Genomic DNA, 19,968 nt, shown 5'->3' on the forward strand with positions numbered 1-19,968 from the left:
GATCAATGAGATGGTTGTCAGGTGATGCAAGGATTCCATTTGCAGTTGCCCAAAATCCTCTAAATATTCACCTGGAGTACAGGCTTGGTGGTTTTAAGGCAGGAGGAGTACACTCTCATATCATCCAAGAGACCAGGCTTTAAATGGGCAACTATTTCGGATCAGGGCTCACTCCAGCTGAGGCCAGCAATAGTTGCAGTTGCTGCTAGTCAGCAGGGTAGTTACAAGAGAGACCTCTGGAAGCGTGTTGTGCCCCTGTAGCTCAAATAGAAGAACTGCCAAGTGACTCTTGGTGTCATTGCTGGGGAGCCTTGGATCAAGGCAAGCAGGTCCAGTCTTCCTTCTGAGACTCTCACTGGTCCAGGATTGTTCTGATGAGCAGTACTGAAACTACTACTTTTATCCCCAGTGCCAGCCTGTGGGTGGAGGATGCCCCTTTTGTCTAACTGCCTCCATTTTAGTGGGTTTGACTCTAAACTGTCTAAGATAACAAAGGGCTGTAAGGCCCAGGTGTGAGCTGCAATTGTCAGTTGCAGACTAGGCAGCACTTAGAAACCAGGAAAGGTGTAGGCAAGTCATGAGGCTACACTTTGAAGGTCAGAAAGGACTGAGCACAGCCCACTAGGAGAGAACCCCCATGCCCTCTGCCACACACCCCAAGCCCTTTTGTCCCATGTCTGGAAGGAATACACAAAATACGACTAGAGAGATCCACTCACAGGCATGTGGCCATGGACACAGCAGAAAAACACATTTGGTTTTACCAGGAAAATTCCAACTTTCTAAAAGTGACATTTTCAGACCAATACATTAAAATCTGGCCTCATCATAAAATATGATTTTTAAATACAATTCATTTGAGTGGAAGAAGTATTTCTCTATCTGTTCCCAAGCTGAAGTTATCACTTAAGTGTAGTAAGGTAACTCAGTATTACAACTGTGAAAATAGACATTAGGAGTACTTCCCTGTCAGGACTTGTAGCACTTAAAATTAACATGTCCTACCTTTTCAAAACCATGCACTTTGCCCTACGGGTGGTTAGGGCCCACTCTAGGGGTGAATTATGGAAAAAAGCCTGGAGAAAAGTTCATATTGCCAGGGTGAAATGGAAGTTTAAAATGGCCCAACAGTCTGCAGTGGCAGGTCTGAGACATGTTTTATAGTGCTACTTTAGAAGGTAGCATAATCAGTACTGTAGCCCACTAGCATCTTTTAATTTACAGACTCTGGGTACATGTAGCATCCCTTACTACGGACCTATAAGTACATTAAAATAGTCAATTGTGTGTTTGTTAATTTTACTGTGTATAAAAGAGAGAGCACACTTTACCACTGATTAGCTGGGGTAAAGCAGACCGAGTCCTAATGTCAACAAAAACATGTTCAGCAAAACAAGGGAGTGAAGGCAAAATGTTTGGGGAAATATCACATTTAAGATGTCAGGTGTAACACTCGGGCATTCTCAATTTGCGAAATGCCTAATTAATAGTCCTAAACAGATTATTGTGCGACACTACAAATGTAACATTGGTGATGAGACCTCTTTCAATATATATCTCATTACAAATTGCACCCCTGTTCGCAAACCAATCCCTGTGCACTTTACACATCTTTTTTTGTGAAATGGCATTAGTGCCTCAATCCCTAAGGAGTCGTCTGCAACTGTAGCAAAATGAAGACCTGCATTTTAGGTGCATTGGTTAAAGGTGGATCAAACTGCAGTATCCAAAGCTGAGCCAGGCTACACCACCTTAAAGGGAGCAAGGTGCACTTCAAAAATGTGCTGTCCTCCTCTAGGTTCACTAGAATGTCGGTGGAGGTCCTGTAAAGTGTGTTAGACCTCTAGCCACTGTCCACTTTCTGCTAGTGACTAAGGACTAGGGGCCCGATGTAGGTAAAATAGATTTACCGATTTTTAATTACCGAATCATACCGATTCGGTAATTAAAAATCGGTAAATCTAAGGGGTGGAGATGTAGGAACATCCAGATGTTCCTTTTACCGAATCGGTAAATATCTGTATTTACCGAATCGGTAAATACCGACCGGTAATGCCCCATTCATTCCTATGAAGCCCATAGGAATGAATGGTGCATTACCGGTCGGTATTTACCGATTCGGTAAATACAGATTTTGACAAGGGTGCAGGGGGTGTCACTTTGACACCCTCTAGCACCCCCAAAAAAGATTCGGGGGCCATGTGGCAGGCATACCTGCCCTAAGGGCAGGTCTGCCTGTCATATGGCACAGGTGTGCATGCACACATGTGTATGCACACCTAAATCGGTATTTTACCATCAAATATATTTGATGGTAAAATACCGAATCGGTAAGGGTTGTGGGACTCAGAAGAGTCCCACCTACATATCAAAAATACCGAATAGGTATGAATACCGATTCGGTATTTTACAGAATCGGTAAATTTACCGATCGGTAAATTTACCGATTCTGTAAAATACTGGGCCCTACATACCAAATCAGATTTACCGGTCGGTAACGGCCGAAAATACCGATTTTCGGCCGTTACCGACCGACCTACATCTAGCCCTAGATGTACAAGATCATGCTGTATTCATCAACCCAGTTTAGAAATTAATTTCTGTTTTTTTCGATCCAAACGGACCCCCCCGACAAGATATTTTGCAATGCAACTAATTAACGACAAAATTAAAGACTGGTTACAAATGTCATTTCGCACTATGTGACTGTTGGACCTGGCCCTTTTGGCAGGTTCACCCTGAGACTTTTTGCTTTTTCCTAGCGCACTTTTTCACTGTGGTACAGTGTAAAGTGCTTGTGCTCTCTGTGTATGTATGGTGAGTGACCTGCCCTCCCATAGGAATGAATGGGGAATATGTATGCCCATGGTAGTTCCTGATGTGTGGGGAGTGCAGGGTCGAGTTTGATATGTGCTTGAAGATTGAATGCTGCGTAATGGTGTATGCGGCATGGTTGTGTCTAGTCTAGAAGTGCCACTTTTAGAAGTTGGCATATTAGTGTAGTCTGTGGCTGGCGTGTGATTGGCTGGTGAACCTGGCCCAGGAGTGCCTGGGCCTGCTTGTGGATTGACTGTCTGGTTTGAGGATGACAGGGGCTGGGGAGCCCCAGGAGGTTGTCTGAGTCAGCCCGTGGATGAAAGATAGCACCTGGGAGTGAATGAGGCTGTGCCTGCCTGCCACAATGCTGGCTCCCCCTCCCCGCTGGGCGACTGTCACCTCTGTCCCTGATACTGAAAGGACTTCCCTATAACCAGTTCTAGCTGGTTCTCACACTGCCTGCACAAAGAATTCAAAGACTTTTTTCTGTATAAGAAGGGGCTGTGTCCCCTTCCAAAATGTTCTTGTTTTTGGACTTGAATCTTGCCAGGGGCATGCTGCTGCTTGGGCCCAGGGGAATCCCTGGGCCCTGCCCAGCCCCTGGACACCTGATGGACTTTCCTGAACTCTGGAGACCTTTTACTGGGTCCCCTTTGCTTCACCTTCCTGAAGGACTTTGTGGAAGACTTTTGGGGCACTAGCGCCTGGGGAGCGCTTTAATTGTACTTTTTGCTGGACTGGTGACCTTTGGTTGCCTATAGCGCTGGGAGCGCTTTATTTTCCCCCCTAGCGCTTAAGAGCGCTTTATTTTTACTTACAGCGCTAGGAGCGCTTTACTTTGCCCAAGCGCTTAGTAGCGCTTTTATTTTCATATTTAATTGAAGCCGGTGCCCACCCGGCATTGCCCCGTGTTGAATTCACCGCCGCTGCCTGGGACGAAGCATTGAAGGGGCCGCGCTGGGATTGGGCCGCTGTTGGGGGCTCGTCCCGGTGGGCCGCGCTGCCATTGGCTGACCGGCCCGGGGTTCCTTCATGATGTCTCCCCGGGCCGCGCCGTGATTGGCTGCCGGCCCAAGGAGAGAAAAGAAGATGAGCAAGGCGGCCATTGCGGGGCTCCCGGGAGCTGGGGAGAGCCCTGCTGGTGCCATGGACGATGTTGCCGGTCTCCCGTGATTGAGAGGGAGACCGGGGAAGAAGGAAGCCACCTGCCGTGTCTGCCCGGGGCTCCTGAATGAAGGGAGAGCCCCGGCGAGAGAGAGAAGACCGGCCGCCCGAGCCGCGAAGCCTCCGTACTGCGAGGAGAGCCCCGCAGCAGGACCACGAGTAGTCGGTGAGTCTGGGCTGGGCTGGGCAGAGTGGGGCATGTCTGTTTCTGCTCCACGAGGGAGCTAGTGGACTATCGTGGTGCCGGTTGCGAGGCACAGAATCAGGGCGGCCCCGGTTGGTAGCGGGTCGCCCCAACGGTAATTAGGGCTTCGAGGCTCCCACTCCGACGTGGGGGCATAATTGTTCAGAGAGCCTCTGAGGCTCAGGGGGCAGATTGGTTATTTCGAGCCAAGAGGCCCATGTGTAGAGGAGCCCACGAGAGGGCTCTGGGGGCCATTATGATTTCGAGCCTGATAGTCTCCGCCGCTGTTTGGCCCCGCATTTGTCCAGAGCCCCGAGAGGCTCAGAAACGCCACATTTGTTTGGAGAGCCTAGATAGGCTCCGGGGGCCATTTTAGCTAGGGGGGGTGTCGGGGCACATTGTCGGTGCCCGCCCCCTCCTGCCTGCGAGATGTTTAGAGCCCCGTGAGGCTCTTGGGGGACCCAGTGTTTTTAGAGCCTGCGTGGCTCCAACGTTTGATCATGTGTGATGTCCAGAGCCTGTGTGGCCCACCGAGACCAGGAAGACGGTCACCCAGGCCCTCGTCACCAGCCGTCTGGACTACGGCAACTCCCTCTACGCCGGAACCACCGCCAAACTCCAGAAGAGACTCCAGCGGATCCAGAACACCTCAGCACGACTCATCCTGGACATCCCCCGCCGAAGCCACATCTCCGGACACCTGAGAGACCTGCACTGGCTCCCGGTCAACAAGAGAATCACCTTCCGGCTCCTCACCCACGCACACAAAGCCCTACACAACCAAGGCACAGGATACTTCAACAGCCGCCTCAACTTCTACTCTCCCAAACGCCAACTTCGATCGACCAGCCACGCCCTCGCCGCCGTCCCCCGCATCCGAAGAGCCACCACAGGAGGAAGGTCCTTCTCCTACCTGGCCGCCAAGACCTGGAACTCCCTTCTGACCCAACTCCGCCTGACCCAGGACCACCTCGCCTTCAGGAAGCAGCTCAAGACCTGGCTGTTCGAGCAGTAGCGAACCCCCCCCCCCCAGCGCCTTGAAACCCTCCGGGTGAATAGTGCGCTATATAAATGCTTGATTGATTGATTGATATGTGATGGTAATTGCCTAATGTGAGTTTTGCGCTATTGAGTTATGTTCTGGCACCTCTGACTGTTTTAGGCATCATGTGTTTTCTTTCCTTACACCGCTGAATGTGTTTTTATTCATCATGTGTTTACCTTTTTCCCTACACCTCTGAATGTTTTAGGCATCATGTGTAATGTGTTCTTGCTGATACCCCTAAATGTATTTTATTCTTAGGTGGTTGTTCTTTCCAGTACAGGTGGTCCTAGTGAGGTCCTGGTCCCCTGCGCGACATTCTCCTAAGGTGTTTAGGGTTGCGTAGGTGGTACTTACCTGTTCCCAGTAGTTACTGGATGTGATTTATAACTGTTATTTTATATCCTTTTATTCTAATTTCTGACAGTATTTCTATTTCTAAAAGTGTTGATTCTGACAGTGGTCTATGTGGCTCTGTGCTGTAAATAATCCCTTGTGAATATTGCCCGTGCCAGTTGGCACAATGTACATGTGTGATTTCTATCTGATGTGTTTTGACAATACAAACGTTATTTTAATATAACCTTGTGTGGAGTTCCTTTTGTGGTGTGCCTAGGATGTTGTTGCTGTTGTGCGCTGGCGCAAATGCTTTACACATTGCCTCCGAGTTTAGCCTTACTGCTCGTGCCAAGCTACCAAGGGGGTGAGCAGGGGTTATCTTGGCCTGTGACTCCATTGCCCTGACTAGAATGGTGGTTTCTGCCTGGCTTTGGCGTCAGCCTTAGCCTACCAGAAATACCCAGTTCTAACAGTGACCAACATATTTCTTACACTTTTCCAACCCTACGAACGTTTGGGACAAAGTAAAGTAACCGCCAGTATGTTCCAAATTAGGGAACAATCTTGGAGTGTTTTTTTCTGAAGGCACTGAAGCAATTTTTGCTAATTGAGTGGTTTTAGATGCAGGAACTGTGATACTGAAATGCTTATGAAATACACAACAACAAGCACTGGCAAAACCAAAAGTTCTCACCTTTTTGACCAATTTGCTTTTCTAAGGATGTTTGCTGACACTGTGCAGCGTCAGCAAAAGGCATGATGAGGCTGCGTCATTTCATGGGTGCGCATAAATGATGATGTATGTGTGCATATGCTTCACCAAGTGTGCCTGTCCCTACGAAATGATGTGGTCCCTATTTTGTTATTGTAGTGATCCAAGATAGATAGGTAAATATAAATTAAATGAAAATGACCAGTGCAAAGTCGATTTTTTAATTTGGTGCAATTCTCTCTAAAGAATTACAGTAAGTAGAATGGATCACAGGAGGTTGAGGGGGTTCAATTAGAACAGTGGGTAAGTAGAACCGGTGGGAAGAAGCAACAGGAAGTGGGCTGGGGAAAGGCTGCAACAGAAATGGTTGAGGCTGAACCATGGGAGACCCAAAAAATGTATTAAAAACAGGGAGTGGTTGAGAAAGCAGTCGACAAGCTTTGGGGGCTGGATGAGGGGCAACAATGAACACACAGGGGCGAATTGTGGAAGGAAGCAATACACGAGGGTGAGAACTAGAAAACACATGCACTCATGGAGTGCTGGAAGAAAAACATTGTTCCCAAATGTGAGCAATGGAAGGATTCAAGTCTAGAAAACAGATCCTTAAAGAAGTTATGTTCCATGGTATAGACAAACAGAAGAAAGTAGTGAAGGTAGACACACTAAAAAGGAAAGTCATTAAATAAAAAGCAAGCAAATGAAAGTGACAACAAAGGCAACCAATGGTAGACAATGGGTTGTGCCATGCCGAGTGTGATGTTTGATATAGCCAACCATAGGCTTTCGCCTATCAGAAACCTAAAAGCAGTGAAACCAAAAAAGAGCCATGTTAAACCGTGTTTACATAGTTTGGCATTGTTATGTCTTCTTATGAACAACCTCGACATGCTCTACAGTCACACTGGTCTTAGTTTGGGGTACACTGAATGGTGGCAGTTCGTGTCTCGATGGGTGAGAATAATGGCAATTATCTATTTAATATCAACACAATATGCCTATGTACGCTATATCGATGCCGATTTGTGTATGTATTTGTATAATGCAAATTGAAAAATAAAGTTTAAAAAAATATCTATTTAATGATAATGTCAGAACCTTTAGTGATACATCACCTATAATTCCTGCTGCCATTTGAAAGTCACTACATGCTGGACGCTGTTTTGGCTGCAATCACATTTCTCTCATACGTTTAAATGTGCATTATCTTTATACAGATGGCAGTGGGCAGCTACCTGTCATACTCCTCTTAAAGCTTTTTAAGAATCCCAAAAGGAGACCCACACACTTTGACATCCATAGTGAAGTTTCTCAAGCTGTACGATGCTTTCATCTTTCAGCAGTGCCAGAGAGTTTGTCACAACTCAGCGGGATTCCTGTGGGACAGATCAATGTCAAGAAGCTCGCCCAAGTGATACCACCAGCGAAGATTTCCTCACAAAATAGAAGTAGAAAGGTGGTGGCAAAGTAAGAAGTATGGACGCCTACATGCAAACCTCAGGCATTCATCTCTGTATTCCAATTAACTATTATTTCACTTTCTAAGGATAAACCACATGACCAAGCCAATCTGCCACTCTGTGAAGCACGCTCCACAAAGCATGTTTTAAAATATTAATTTCCCTGCTGAACCATCGCTGACAGCTAGGATTATTCAAGCTCTGTGACACTGCAGGATCCCATCTGTCCCCCGGGGGGACATCGCGCATGTGCTTGTTGGCGAACTGCCACGCGCAGCGTGACACTTCAGAGCTGGAGGGGGTGCCTGTGCCCTTCCTCTGCATGCAGGAGGCGTCTCACACTCAGGATGTTTAATTGCTAATGTAGTTGTTGATATCCTTCAGATCATGGAGTGAATCATGCCTTCGTACTAAAATGCACCCCTCCCCCAACATTCTGCAATGGACGGCACCAAGCAGCTTTCGCGGCTTCGAGGTAAGCACGTCTAAGTTTGCTGTCAAAATCAACTGCAACTCTATATTATATTTAGATGACAGCAATGATCTTTTAAAGTGCAAACTAATGATAGCTTTGCCTTTGTCTCCCAGGGTTTGTCAGAGAAAAAATGATCAAGAGCTCCACAACAGCATTTCATCAGCATTGAAAAATTAATATTCCGCTGCAGAGAACAGGATTTCCATCAGGTTAAGTGGTGCTCTGCAGATACTGTGTCCTAAGAGATGCTACTTTTCATTAAGGTTTAGGAGCCCAAACATTTTACAAAAGTTCTGGAAAATACTAAGGGTCTGATTTATGAAGGCCTTGCGCCGCCGGTGCGTCACTTTTTCCCATGTTAAAAATGATGCACCGGCGGCGCAAGGCCTTCATAAATCTACCCCTAAATGAACAGGGTAACTCTAAATGAACTGAGGACACCCAGAGGCGTAGCTAGAGCTTGTGGCGCCCGGGGCTATCCTTCAGATTGCCGCCCCCATGGGGGGTTCTGGGGAAAAAGGACAGCGAGCACCTGAAAGACGTCCGAGAGACACATAATATTGCCGCTCATAGTTACCTCGATCATGCAAGTTACATGCACATACATGACCCGGTCTAGGGCTAGACAGCCCCTATCCCATAAATAGTGTCGCCTAGGGCAGACCGCCCCCACCTAGCTATGCCGCTGAAGGAAAAGCAGACGGAAACCCAAAACCTACATCAGTTCTACCTACCCTTTTTGTGACATCTCACTCATAACATCACAGCTTGCGCAGGACCCTTGTCCCCTGTCCCCTATCTGCCCCGTCCATGACCTCAGCAATGTCTGCAGACCGGTTCACCACACTGGGTTTGAGCACGATTCCCCTGTCAGCACCTTCGGGATACTACAGGTGAGTCCAATGCACCTGATCACAAGACTAACTTGAGTTCTGCAGTTGGGCAGTACCAGGCCGGATGAGAGGGTTATGAGGGGCAGTAAGTTAAAAACAAAGCTGGAAGGACAAAATATGTTTATTCTGTCCCAAGTTTCTATTGTCTTTACCTTCAGGTAAAAGCATATAAAACAAAGGCACACTGTATGTTTAAAGATAAATCCAAGTTAAAGTAATTGGTAGGAAATGCATTTGTTTGCATTATGATATTTTATTGATTAATTCAGTCATTACAGATGAGTGTAACCAGACAGTAAAAGGAATAGATTCCTGGTGGTGGTGAGTAAGGAGTGGTGGTTAACAGCTTCTGTATCCAAAGCAGTCTTGTTGAATGGTCACCTAATTCTGTTTCCTAGGAAATAGTCTATGGCTAATGAAAGGCACTGAACAAACGCTGCCCTTAATGTCAATTTGAACCAGGACTGTTCAAACTCTGTTATTTGGCATCATGCAAGGACTAATCATATTCAGGGGCATCATACAGGTCCTAGAAGGTCTTCTGACATTCCGCAGTCCTAATCAGCTTCTAAGGCTGCTTCTTAATCAGTTGCAGGCTTTTGGGCTGCTCAACCATGCCATCCTCAAGCTCAGCAATACGGCATTCATTACTGTCGACTCATCAAATCTGTATAGGCAGTTTGGCAGAAAGTTTACCCGGGAGGTGAGGCGCTTACCGCGCAGATTGGCATTTGAGGTAAACTGGAAGTGAATATATACCAGTAAGTCTTTGTTAACCAAGGGCTGATATTAACAAAGTGGCATAACACAACTGTGGAGTACTGTGGCGCACTGCCAATAATTGCAGATTTTAATAGGAATGTGGTCTTGTGCATTGCTGTGGAGAGATTGGTAAAAAGGGGAAGGGGTTAACCAAAAGAAATTGATAACATGCAATGGGTTTAAGTAAGGGAACATGATTCATCTAAGCTGAGCAAGTAGTTTTCCAACGCCCTTTTTGTTAGATCACCGATAAGCGCTAAGAGGTGGTTAAAGCGAAAGACAGGCTCCGTTAAAGACAATGCTTCAAGTCATGTAGTTCTGACCCGTCTGGAAGATAGGGATGTGTTTCTCTCATATCTTTGCAAGGACGTGGTTGACGAAAGTGTATATTACTGTCATCTACAATAATCAATACAATTATTGGTGTTTCATCTGACCTTACAATTAAAATAAATAAAAAGTGTTTAAAAATCTTCAGCTAACTTGGCATGAGGTCCGAATGGAGTCAGACACAGGCTGTAAGTGACTGCAAAACTGCATCTAGAGCAGCCAGCTGAAGATACTAGGTGCTACTAGTTTAAAAGGCAAGACATTTTTTTTAAACTGTCTAAACAAGACATCTGTATTTATTTTTTTAAATATGAAGCTTGTCAGTTCGTGATGGTAGCAGTGAGTCTCACTTCCTGTGAGGAAGGTAACAAACCATAGAATTTATTAACAGCATCCAAGTACTTCAATGATCACCGAGTGCTACACAAAAGCGTGGCTTGCAAAAACAATTTTAGGTTTAAGAACCTTGATAGGAATGCATTTACTTTGTCTTACATTTCTTTAATCAGTTTGCAAACCAATTCACTTGAGAAATGCAATTACCTCACTCCTGGAGAGCGGAATTCAGCACGGCCCAACCTCCTCGTGACCCACTGACTCCAGGGGCCAGGCAAACCATGCCGCCCGGGCATGATTCATTTCATGTTCAACAGCACAGTTTCACAATTGTGTGCCCTGGGCTGCGGAGGCCGGTGCGATCCTTGGGTTTGCATCCGGTCGCAGGAACACATTTTTTAAAAGGATACCTGTGTGGTGTGAGGTGCGCTCATTGCGGAAGCCTTACACAACTTCCATTCTCTCTCAGGCACTGCTGACGTCGCATCGGGCAGCAGCAGGGAGGCACGTGACATGCGGTGCTGCTGCGCAGCCTCGCACTACAAACGGCGGCCGTGGGGCACTGGTCCATTATGGTGGCCTTTACAATGTATTTGGGTACACTGACGGACAGTGAGTGTCCCTAAATAAATTATAACGGCCAACGCAACGGGCCAGCGCCGGGCAGGCCGCCGCCCTAAATTAGTGCCGCCTGGGGCGGACCGCCTCCCCCCCCGCACACTCCTAGCTACGCGGCTGAGGACACCCACATGCAGGTCCCTCCCAATCATTAGTAAGACCGTCCATTTTTGTGGCTCTGTGACCATGAACTTTGACTGCCTCTGGTTATCCCCAAGGAAGCCAATGAAACGCACCGTGTCAGAGGAGGAGCTTTCATCAATGGTTAGATTGTGATCTGTAGGTCTGTGGTCTGTGGTCTGAGCTCCTTCAGTCATTCATCAATGGTTGCATTGTGATCTGTATGTCTGTGGTCGGAGCTCCATCAGTCATTCATCAATGATGGAACACCCACCGCAACACCCATTGCCCACCCCTTTCATACAAAGTATAGCATGAAAGGGTGCCTTATTTACAAGGCAGCATTAAGCCACGTTAAGTGGCTTAGCACTGCTTTGTAAATAAGGCGAAGCCCGTATCACCACAGGAACCAGTGGCGTCACTAGGGAGGTGCGGGGTGTGCGGACCGCACCAGGTGACACCATCACCTGGGGTGACACCAATCATGCACCAGATGATTGGTGTCACCCCAGGTGATCGTGGTTAGTGGGACAACGCGGCTGCGGCTCACTGAAGCTACGACCCCGGACGACGCGGCAGCAGTCTAGAGTTGACTGACAGCCTGCAGGCAGGGCCAGGGTAAGCCTGGGCCTGCCTGCAGGTCGTCAGTCAACTCTAGACTGCTGCCGCGTCTGGGTTCGTAGCGCAGTAGCAAACAGTACGCATGTTCCTTTTTTTGGGCTGAGACCGAGGGTTGCTTCATGCAGCAACCCCGGTCTCCGAAGGGCAGATAGTAGTGTTCCTGCTCTAGCCAATCGCAACGCTGCCATTGCAGCATTGTGATTGGCGCACGAGGGGGAGGGAGGCTTCATGAAGCCTGATTTTTTCTTTTTTTTTTAAACAAATTTTTATTAATTTTGTCATAAAGCATACATCAGCTGTAACAGTTCCCACCTCCCCTCAATCATATACAATTGGGGCTGTCCAGTGGAGCTCTAGGCAGTATTCCCAAGATTAAACGTGGCCAACTGGACACAATCCCATAACGGGCGATCCTATCTAGGTGTTCGTAATGCTCAAAAAGAATTCAAAAGTGAAACTTAACTCCCCCCCCTCCCGGTCCCCGCCATCGGTGCATTGTAACAGGGCAATCGTTGTGGGTCTGAAGCCTAGGCTTTGTCAGTTGGAAAGTCATGCAATGTACCCGTCGTGTTATAGGGGTATAGTCCAGTTATAGTGTTAGTCTTCTTGGTCATGTTGTGTATCATAGTTGCGTAATGTTTGTACCAGGGCCTCCCATGCCTGTGCCGCCTCTAAAGCCTTGTCGTTCTGCTGTCGCCGTGCCAATTGGAACTTCAATGCGCTCTCTCCACCCGCCCATTTAAGGAACTCGTTGCACCATTTAGCATCCTCTGGGCCCGTCTGTGCCTTGCAGTGCCGAGTGATTTCGCGCTTCGCCAGGATAAGTCCCATATCTATGAATTTGCTCGTAACCTTGTTTTTAGGGGTATGTGGAAACCAATGGAGGATCCCAACAGCCATGTCAAACTGTAGATCGCGCTCTGTCACCGCGTTAAGCGTATCCCCCACCTTCTTCCAATAAAGGCCTAAACTAGGGCAAGACCATAGCATGTGGGCAATCTCTACTCCAGCCGTTCTACATCTGGGGCAAGCCGCGGAATCTACAGCAAAGTATTTCTTGATCTTTCCCGCGGTCAAATACGCCCTGTGAAGGATATAAAAATGGACTAGTTGAAACCGCGCATTGTGCGTGCTCTTCCAGGCCCGACGCAGCAACTGCGCCCAAACTGTCTCGGGGATTTCCTTCCCTACATCAGCTTCCCACTTACTCCTAAGCGTCTCTAGTGGTGGCAATCCTTCATGAAGCATTCTGGTATATAGGCACGTAACTGCCTTAACTGTGCCAGACGCTCTCATGGTATACTGGCAGGCCATTGTCGTTTTTGGTTCAGTAAGCCCCCCTTCCAGTGTATTTGTATCGCCCTCGTGAGCGCTGAGTGCAACAGTCACCCCTAGGCAGGTCATAGCGGTATAAGAGCGCTGGAAACGACAGTAGCACCCCGTCGTCATACAGGTCACCCAAGACTTGTATCCCTGCGTACTCCCAGCTCTGCAACTGCGACCAATCTCCGCCATGTGGCAACGCCGTCAGCATCCCCAGCGGAATTTCCGTGGCATATGGGTGCCTCCCTCCCGCTTTACGTTGTGTGCGGTTCCAGCATAGTCTAAGTGTGCGTTCTTCTTGTGTGAGATCACCAAGGGCTAGTCTCTGCTGCATAGCTATATAGGAGAGTACATGTCTAGGTATTCCCAGGCCCCGTTTATCCTCAGGCCCTCAAAACTCACGTGCTATCTCCTGGGTATAGATCTGTAATTGAGCCGCTAAATAATACGCTTCAGAATCTGGAACAGCCAGTCCCCCTTACGATTTGGGCCTCATTAATGTTGCAAGAGCCACTCTACATCTGCTCGTTCCCCAGAGAAAAGACACTACCAATGATTTCAAGAGTCGGAAGACAGCAGCAGGGATCCAAATGGGAAGTGTCCTAAAATAATACAGCAGTTGTGGGAGTGCCACCATTTTCAGCAGCGCTATTCGGCCTGCCGCCGACAATGGGAGGGTGGCCCAGAAGGACATGCTACTCTTCAGTGCTCTGATACTACGAGAGATGTTGCCCTCCAGTATAGCGGTTGGGGTGTGGTATATATAGACCCCCAGATATTTCAGACAGCTGGGTTCCCATCTAATTGCCCTTGTCATGGTGGGCTGGGTTTCCCCCTCGCGTACAGGGAATAAGCATGTCTTAGACCAGTTCACTTTGAGGCCAGAGATTGCACCGAAGGTGGTCAATAGATTGTCGGCTCCCCTCAGTGCTCCGTCGGCATCTTCAAGAAAGAGCAATAGGTCGTCAGCATATAGGGAAATGAACTGTTGCCCCGCCAAGCTCCGCAGGCCCTTGTAATGAGTCCCCGTGCGTATCGACATTGCGAGGGGCTCCACCGCCAGTGCAAAGAGTAACGGGGACAGCGAACACCCCTGCCTCGTGCCTCTTTCCACCGAATATTGTGGGGATATCAGCACGCCCGATTTTACTCTGGCCTTTGCCGAAGCATATAGTACAGAGGTCCATTTTAGGTATTTCTCACTTACCCCGTAGCGCCTGAGCACCTTATACAGGTATTCCCATTTGAGGCTGTCGAATGCCTTTTCCAGGTCAACCAACAGTATCATGGGGTGGGGGGCTTCTGCATGGTCCCCCTCCAGTATACGTATCAGGCGGCGTATGTTCATAGTGGTATTGCGTTTAGGTATGAAGCCCGCTTGGTCCTCATGAACCAGCGTGGTCATGTGCTCTAACAGTCGGGATGCTAAAATGCTACTCAAGATTTGGTAATCTGTTGTGAGCATCGACAGCGGTCTATAGGACGCCGTATCATTGCCCTCTTTATCGGGTTTAAGTAATGGGATTACTAAAATAATAATAATAATAAAACACTTATAGAGCGCCTGGCTGCACAAACTGTGTGTCCCCGCGCTAAACTGCTTATAAATCAACCCATAAGGTGGAGACCGGAAAAGGGGGTCATATCAGCTAATTATTTAGGAAAGAGGAGAGTTTTGAGTTTTGCCCTGAATATCCTTTCGGACGGTTCCATCCGCAATTGAAGGGGGAGATCATTTCAGTGTTTAGCAGCTAGAGAACGGAAGGATTTACCTCCCATTTTAGCTTTTTTAATGCGGGGAGTTTTAAATTGCATTGCTCCTGATGACCTTAGAGCTCTAATCGGTCGGTGTATAGTCAGGAGACTTCCGAGGTACAGGGGGCCTTTGTTATGGGCTATCCTGTGGGCATAACAGAGACCTTTGAATATGATTCTTTCCTTGATCGGAAGCCAATGCAGTTTGATTAGGGCAGATTTAATAGGAGTTTTTCTCGAGAGACCTAACACCAGTCGTGCAGCCGTATTTGGAATACATTGGAGCTGGTGAAGGCCTTTGTGATTGAGGCCTATTAAGAGAACATTTCCATAGTCCAAATGCGGCGTTATTAAGGCATGGACTATAGTTTTTCTAGCTCCTATAGGAATCAAATCAATGATTTTTCGGAGAATTTTAAGTATGCCAGTGCATTTTCCTATAGTTTTATTCACTTGGGATTTGCCCGACAGGTCAAAATCTATCATGACCCCCAAGTTTTTTACCACTTTTGCAGGAGTGGGGAGTTTTCCCAGTTTACAGGGCCACCATGCGTCAGACCACACAGATGTTTCCTTCCCCACCACCAATACCTCGGTCTTCTCTCCATTAAGGCGTAGACAGTTATCGCCCATCCAGGTGGCTACTGCCGTCATACAGTTTGAGAAATTTGCGGCATGTTCCTTACAGTCCGGTGTGATTTTAAACATAAGTTGAGTATCATCAGCATAGCTAACAATGCCCACCCCAAAATTCCTTACTATGTCTGCCAGGGGTTCCATGTAGATGTTGAACAAAGTAGGGCTCAAACTTGAGCCCTGTGGAACCCCATGGCTGACACTGCGAGGTGATGATCTGAAGGGTGGGCAGTGTAGTTGGAATGATCTCTTGGTAAGGAAAGATCTAAGCCAAGCAAGTGCTGGACCTTTCACTCCTAATTTCAATAGACGAGATAGCAGCTTTGAGTGCAGCACAGTATCGAATGCTGCACTGAGGTCCAGCATGACCAATGCTGCAGTCTCGCCCTCATCCACCATCATTCGAATACATTCCGTGGAGTACAGAACTGCCGACTCAGTGGAGTATCCTGGCCTGAATCTTGATTGAGAGGGATGGAGTAAGTTCTCTTTTTCTACAAAATCCATGAGTTGTTTATTTACTACAATATTTTCTATAATTTTAGCGCAATATGGAAGAAGTGATATGGGTCTTAGGTTATGGAACTGTGAAATAGGGATGTTAGTTTTTTTTTTTAGCGGTATCACTTGCGCTAATTTCCAAGCTTCCGGAACAAAACATTCCTGGAAGGATAAAGAGATCATATGGCTAATGTGGTCAATAAGAGTGTTTTCCATGATGTCCTTACTTTTATCGTATGGACATACATCCCTAGGAGATCCAGAATGTATACTTTTAATAACATTAAGTAGATCCTTTTTATCTGGCGTAGTAAACATGGACAATATCGGAATTTGAGTGATGGGAGTTTTTATGTCTACATTATCCACTACGTTAGGGGTTTTAGAGAAGGTAGCATGGATTTTCTCCACCTTTTCCACAAAAAAGTCAGCGATTTGTTCGCATATTTCAGTGGAATAAGTATCCAGAGTCTCTAGACGGGCCGAATTAGTCAGTTCTTTATAAATATGGAATAATTCCTTAGTAGGATGGGCAGCTTCCTCAATTCTAGTGTTGAAGAAAATGCTTTTTTGTTCTCGAACCATTTTTTGATATATTTTTAGTTCGGTTCTATACTTCAGTTTGAGGTCCGGTGCATAGCTCTTTCTCCAATTACGCTCGATTGATTTACATTGGGCTTTCGCAAGTCGGAGTTTCTCCGAAAACCAGGGCTCTGATTTAGCACGCCTGGTGGGGGGTTTGGTAGTCCAGGGGGCTATTTTATCTAGAGCATTTTCTAACCATTGCTCGTAATTGTTCCATACCTCTTGAATTGAGTTCCCTCCAGTAGGAGGATGTTCATCTAGAAAGCTTTTAAACAGAGCCGGAGTGAACTTTTTCCAGTTACGACGCTTAAACGAGTGGACTTTGATAAGCGGGCTTTTTTTTTGATTGATTAAAATCTCACAAGTTACCAAAAAGTGGTCGGACCACAATAACGGGGTCGGGGGAAAAGGGGCAACAATTCCCTCCCAATTTACAAAAATCGGGTCAAGTAGGTGCCCATGTTGGTGGGTGGGATTGGGGGACATAAGTCTTAAGCCTAATGAGCTAAGTGCGTTTTTTAGTGAGCATGCTTCTTTAGCGTTGTGGTCTTCAAAATGAAGATTTAAATCTCCCAAAATCATAAGATTTTTATGTCTTATTGCTAGCTGGGTGGCAACTTCTATAAGATGATTACAAAAAGGTCCTGTGGGGCCAGGTGGTCGATAAATGAGTAAGCCTGTGATAGTGGTGGTGGAATCCAATTTAATAGAAAAAAAGCCACATTCACTATTAGAGATGGCCAGATTAGTAAAAGGACATTCTAAATCTTTTTGAAAAATGAGTGCAAGTCCACCACCGCGTTGGTGTTTCTGCCTGTCTATTCTAAGAAGAGTATAGTCATCAGGTATGGCTTCTAAAATGTCGGGGAGCGAGGATTCTTCCAGCCATGTTTCTGTAAGAAACATTGTGTCAAAGGCGTTGTTTTCCAACAAGTCATGAATTTCCATTTTATGCTTTACCATTGACCTGCAGTTAAGCAATGTCATCTTACGTGTAGCTGTCGGTTCTGGGGTTGCATTAGGGGAAGGAAGTATTGTATTACATATAGTGCAGGACCTGGGCATTTCCTCAGGTTCTATGGTATGGAGGCAGGACTGATTAGGCTTCTTACCGAGTTTGAGAAGGGCCGGTTTGGAGTAGTGTATCTTGTGATTGTCCACTGCCCGGGCAGTGTCAGATGTAGGTATAGAGTCCTGGAGTCCTGCCCCGCGTCCCAGTCGTTCGCGGACGGGCGCAGACGGGCAGGACTCTGGCTTGACTCCGGTGCGCGATCGGCGTGCCCGCAATGCGCGTCCACTGCGCGGAGCCATTGACGTATGGTGTTATGCTGACTGACGAGCGCCGAGCGCCGTGCAGAGCGAGCCCTCACTAAGATGGCCGCTATCCTTACTTAGATGGCTATATTAATACCCGCAGATGCCGGCCCGTAATTCGGCCACACCTACAGGGCAGGACAAGTAATCTGCCTTTTGACCAAGGTAACAGTTAAATTCATCAATCACCTTTAGCCAAGTCTAGCGCTCTAGTACTCAGCGCGCGAACAATTTAATTGTAAGGGGGGGAGGGAAAGGACACAAGGGAAACAGCAGCACGAGCTAAAAAGTAGTTACAGGGAAACAATATTAAAATAAACCTCCCGGCTCAAGCCTCAGGAGTAAAATGCAAGCAGAGATAGGTACACGTGGTTTCTCTGGTTTTATGCTGACTGACGAGCGCCGAGCGCCGTGCAGAGCGAGCCCTCACTAAGATGGCCGCTATCCTTACTTAGATGGCTATATTAATACCCGCAGATGCCGGCCCGTAATTCGGCCACACCTACAGGGCAGGACAAGTAATCTGCCTTTTGACCAAGGTAACAGTTAAATTCATCAATCACCTTTAGCCAAGTCTAGCGCTCTAGTACTCAGCGCGCGAACAATTTAATTGTAAGGGGGGGAGGGAAAGGACACAAGGGAAACAGCAGCACGAGCTAAAAAGTAGTTACAGGGAAACAATATTAAAATAAACCTCCCGGCTCAAGCCTCAGGAGTAAAATGCAAGCAGAGATAGGTACACGTGGTTTCTCTGGTTTTATGCTGACTGACGAGCGCCGAGCGCCGTGCAGAGCGAGCCCTCACTAAGATGGCCGCTATCCTTACTTAGATGGCTATATTAATACCCGCAGATGCCGGCCCGTAATTCGGCCACACCTACAGGGCAGGACAAGTAATCTGCCTTTTGACCAAGGTAACAGTTAAATTCATCAATCACCTTTAGCCAAGTCTAGCGCTCTAGTACTCAGCGCGCGAACAATTTAATTGTAAGGGGGGGAGGGAAAGGACACAAGGGAAACAGCAGCACGAGCTAAAAAGTAGTTACAGGGAAACAATATTAAAATAAACCTCCCGGCTCAAGCCTCAGGAGTAAAATGCAAGCAGAGATAGGTACACGTGGTTTCTCTGGTTTCATGCTGACTGACGAGCGCCGAGCGCCGTGCAGAGCGAGCCCTCACTAAGATGGCCGCTATCCTTACTTAGATGGCTATATTAATACCCGCAGATGCCGGCCCGTAATTCGGCCACACCTACAGGGCAGGACAAGTAATCTGCCTTTTGACCAAGGTAACAGTTAAATTCATCAATCACCTTTAGCCAAGTCTAGCGCTCTAGTACTCAGGGCGCGAACAATTTAATTGTAAGGGGGGGAGGGAAAGGACACAAGGGAAACAGCAGCATGAGCTAAAAAGTAGTTACAGGGAAACAATATTAAAATAAACCTCCCGGTTAAGCCTCAGGAGTAAAATGCAAGCAGAGATAGGTACACGTGGTTTCTCTGGTTTTATGCTGACTGACGCCCCCCATTGCCGCCATCACTTCCCCATGTCAGCCATACCAGCAGCACACCCACACCACAGCAGTGATCCCCCCCATATAAAACTTCCCAAACAACTTCCCCAACCCCACTCCCCAGAACAGGACCCAATAACGCTGCATCAGTCCCCATCCAAACTTGTAACTTCACACACAATCCTCTATACTGTGGTCGTCACCACAGCTAGCCTTAGGGGCTATAAGGGGTAGGTCAGGGCCGAGCCGGGGCATGCCAAGCCCGCGCCCCGGGCCCAAGATCCCGGCATTACCATGACAACAGAGTACCTGCCTCCAGCCAGCCACCATGGGTAGTCCGCTCCAGCAAGAGCTGCTGGCGTGTTCCACTCTCCGAGCATCATTCGTTAAACAATCCATCCGCCGTTTGTGGGGTGACCTTTAGGCCCACCAAACTATCCGCCTCCGACAGCTCGTCGCCAGACTTCCT

Source organism: Lissotriton helveticus, chromosome 9 (genome assembly GCF_964261635.1).
Source record: "Lissotriton helveticus chromosome 9, aLisHel1.1, whole genome shotgun sequence".
NCBI classification, from domain to species: Eukaryota; Metazoa; Chordata; class Amphibia; order Caudata; family Salamandridae; genus Lissotriton; species Lissotriton helveticus.